General features: G+C 51.1%; 1 non-coding gene and 1 pseudogene across 1 annotated transcript; both read right to left on the bottom strand.

Annotated features, from left to right (window-relative positions):
• Positions 1 to 433: 433 nt before the first annotated feature.
• TRNAD-GUC lies at positions 434 to 505 on the bottom strand. The gene has a single exon. It is a non-coding gene; the product is annotated as a tRNA-Asp (tRNA).
• Positions 506 to 3,273: 2,768 nt separating this feature from the next.
• Positions 3,274 to 3,898, bottom strand: LOC102753873 (annotated as a pseudogene).
• Between the last annotated feature and the right edge of the window lie 51 nt (positions 3,899 to 3,949).

The following is a 3,949-nucleotide window of genomic DNA, read 5'->3' as shown; positions in this document are numbered from 1 at the left end:
TGCCCTCCCGGGACTCCCTTCCGAAGGGGCGGCCTGTCCCTGCGAGAAGGGCCCCGCCAACGCCCGCGCAGCTGCAGAGCGGGAGCGCGCGGGCCCCTCGGGTTTAGGGGAGAGGCGAGCTCCCGAGACGGAGGAGGGGGAACGCCGGGCTCCGGGGGGAAGGAAGCCAGCCTTGGCTAAAAGTGGGTGCGCGGACGTGAAAAGAAAAGCTTCCCTGACCGGGAATCAAACCCGGGCCGCGGAAGTGAGAGCACCGAATCCCGACCACTAGACCGGCAGGGAGGGCGGGGGAGCCGCGCCTGCTCTATCCAGCCCCTCAGCGCACAGTGGGCACCAGGTCCCCCACAGCCCACAAAAGGTCAAGGCCCTGCCGCACCCCCAGAGCTCGCACCGAGGACCAGGGTGGAGCCAGCGACCAAAATGCACGTGCTACCTCCCCGTCGGGGAATCGAACCCCGGTCTCCCGCGTGACAGGCGGGGATACTCACCACTATACTAACGAGGACGGCTGCAGGGGCCCTGGACACGGCCCTATCTGTGGCTGCCAGCAGGCGCCTACACTGCCCTCCACGCCCTGCCCAGTGCAGGGGTCCGCCTGCGCCCCGCCTGATGTCTAACCAATGGCGTCCTCCAGCAAAGCAGCCAGCAACGCGACCTGGAGGTGACTCGGAGCCTGTCCCCGACCCAACCACCACACGGGTGGCGCTGAAAACTTCGAGTGCGCGCTGCCCGTGGCCTCCAAGGCGGGGGCTGCGCCGGGAAGAGGCCCGAAAAGGCAAGCGGGACCGCAAGGAGAAGCACGTGGCGGGCGTCGCGCCCCCGCCCAGGAGGGCGGCGGCCGAGGTAGGCAGTCAGCTGTCGCTGCTCCCATCGGCCACGCGGCCCGTCCATAGGGCACCGCGACCGCCACCTGACTCCAGCGACGCCGTGGAAGGCACAGCGGCTGGCGATGGGTCTCAGCCATGTGAGCTCTGGTATAGCTAGACCTGTGGTCAGGGTGGCTGAGCGGTCTAAGCCCCGACGTTCAGGTCGCAGTCTCTCCTGGAGGTCTGGGTTCAAGTCCCACTCCTGGCAGCCGTCCTACGTTTTGGCTTGCCAAATAAAACCCCTGTCGGGCACGATCGACACCCATCGCAGCCCTCTCCGACCATGGAGCTGTTTCCGGCTGTACCCCTGCGGCCCCTGCAGACTTGGCCTGCACACCCCCGGCAGAGGCGCGGCAGGTGGAGTCCAGCTGCCAAAGGCTCGCGCTTCTTATTCCCAGTGCGCCCCACAGAGCGCGTGCCCACCTCCCCCGTTCTATGATACTGCTCTTACCTTCTGTCTAGTGCAGGGGTGGGCAACCTCTGGCACGCGTGCCAAACATGGCACGCCAGTAACTTTTGCTGGCATGGGAAACCCTCTCTTATAATCTTCCATTTACAATTTTATTTTATTTTATTTCATTTAGTTTAACAGACATTTATTCCTTTAGTTGAACAACCTCCACACACAAAACAGATGGTTTGAGATTTGAGTGGAAAGGAATTTAGGTCTTAAGATGTTTTATGAGTTTGCTACATGTTTTCTGGAAATCATTTAACCAAGCCTTCTAAGACCCATGAAGAAAATAAGAAAAATTGGTTAAAAAAGGAAACCAGCAATTAGGATTTTAGAACCAAACTACCTATTAAGTCAGCAAACCCAGAATTGGAAATTGTAGCCAATTCCTCTTCTATATTTCCTACAGGCTCAGATTCACCCTGGGAAACAGAAGCCTAGTCTATTTTAAGACAAGAGGCAAAGATAATGTGGTGGTCTGCTTTAACATTAAGGTGAGCACAACTGAAGGCCTGGAGTTTGTGGAATGGTAAGGATTTTGAGGGTAGTTTGAGCAGGGATGAGAAAAATAACTGTAGACAATGCCCCAGGTTAGACTGGAAACCTTAAACGTGTACTGACAACAATACATGGCTACTCTCAGTAACATTATAGGAATAATGGATACAGTGGGTTGGCCCAAGATGACTTATAAGACTAAGTGAACTAAGCACAAGTACCCTTAAAGTCAACCGCATTTTCCCCCTTAACGTGGCTAATGGGTTCATAATAGTTATAACACAACACACCTTAAAGTTAATTCCCCTTCTCATGTGTTCAATTTCCATCAGTTTCAATACACACCAATGTAATCACTATTACTACTTTGCAGGAAATTCAGTCATGGGATTGAATCAGGGCTCCTAGCGTTTACGTGAAAGTGAATGTACTACGGAGACCAAGCCAGTTTTGTGTAGGTAAACTAGAATGTTTAATTTTAAGAGAACCCTCTTTCAACAGAATCATTCAATTCTCCTAAAAAATGGTAGCATGCTTTTAAACTTTCTTCTTTCAGAAGCAGCAGTTATATAGGGTTAATCTAAAAAATGTGAACCCCCTACTTAACTTTCAATTTTCTGCACAGGACCATGAGAATAGATTAGGTTATTTTTCACATTTCCAAGCAAAATTCAAACTCCAAAAAACAGCCCCTTGACCCCCACAGCACTGCGCCATTCCTTGGACTCTGGATGCCTTATCTCCTTATCACCTCTGTGACTGTCCCCTCCTCTGAAAAAGAAATGTTCTCCTTCCTCAGGCTCACTAGGTACTCTCACCTCTGGGTTCACAACTGTAGTCTTCTTGCAAAGCTTCTCTATGATGTGACATGGCGAAGGGACCCCCTCACTGAGCCTTTAGATCCCAAGGCCAACATTCTCACCCCCTTTAATGCTCTGAAAAATGTCAATCTAAGAAATGTTGGCTGTTTATTTTTTATCACTGAAAAATTAAGGTTTCTAAGGTGAAGAATTCTAATATATTTTTTTTAAAAGAAAGAATATTAGAATAGAAATACTTAATGGAAGGTGTGAGGCATGGTCATGCATTTTTGAAGGAATAAAAAGAAGGTTTGGAGGCTAATTTGAAAGTGTGAAATTTGTGAAGGTTGTATATGTGATGAGAAGGAAAAGAGAAATGTTGAAAGAAAGTTGGATGATAGGAGAGTAACCTGGGACAAGTAGAATAGGAAAACTGAGCAGAAATCCTATGTTCCCTAAACCAAGGACACTTGGGAGTAAATGATTTGCATTTGCCTCCCTAAACAAAGTTTAAATAGTTTATGTCAATCTGATTAGTGTCATTTGCTGTCCACGCCCAAGGACAAATGAAGTTAAAAAGTAAGCCTTATTTATATATTTATTTTTTTGACTGTCCTAAATTGTTTATTAGGTAAGGATTTTACAAACATTAGCGTTAACAGTGGAGCTGGAGAGTATTGCGCCTTCTCCAAGCTGTGCGGGGAGAACCACCAATAGTGTGGTGGAACTTGTGGCCCTTCCCCAGGCCACGGCTCGGCTCTTGCGGCCGCAGATGTCAGCCCTCGCGTTTCCCTGTGCTTGTGGGCTGGTTTGGTGATCCACTGGGTGTCAGGATTTCTTCTGATAGCTTTATGGAATGGATCAATGAGAATAACCTCAAAGAATTTGTACGTGGAGTCTTCACCAACCCAGGAAGAATTCAGGACTCTCAGAGCCCCACAGTGGCGTCCAGCTCGCTCCTCGGCAACAGACCGAAGACTTCGAGCAAACTTCAGCTGGTTGACGCCGTGATGGACAGGCTGGCCGTAGGTCGCACCCTTAGGAACAGGGCGCTGGGGGCCACCACGGCGCACGCGAATCCGATATAAGATGTAACCTGGCTGGGCCATGTAGCCCAGCTGCGCGCTTGGTCGGGGTGGGGCGGGGCCTGTGGAGCGCCGAGCGCTGGCGGTACTGCCCGCAGCCCACCCGCACCCGGAGAAGGAAGCGCATTGCAGCCGACTGCTTCTTCCGCGTAGCTCCTGGACGGACTTGTACGCGCCCATCTTGGTTTACCTGATGGCTGCGGCCAGACGGAAAGGAAGCTACAATTTTTTTCTTAATAAATGTTT

Source organism: Myotis davidii, unplaced genomic scaffold (genome assembly GCF_000327345.1).
Source record: "Myotis davidii unplaced genomic scaffold, ASM32734v1 scaffold1059, whole genome shotgun sequence".
Lineage (NCBI taxonomy): Eukaryota > Metazoa > Chordata > Mammalia > Chiroptera > Vespertilionidae > Myotis > Myotis davidii.
This window is presented reverse-complemented; position numbering and strand designations above follow the sequence as displayed.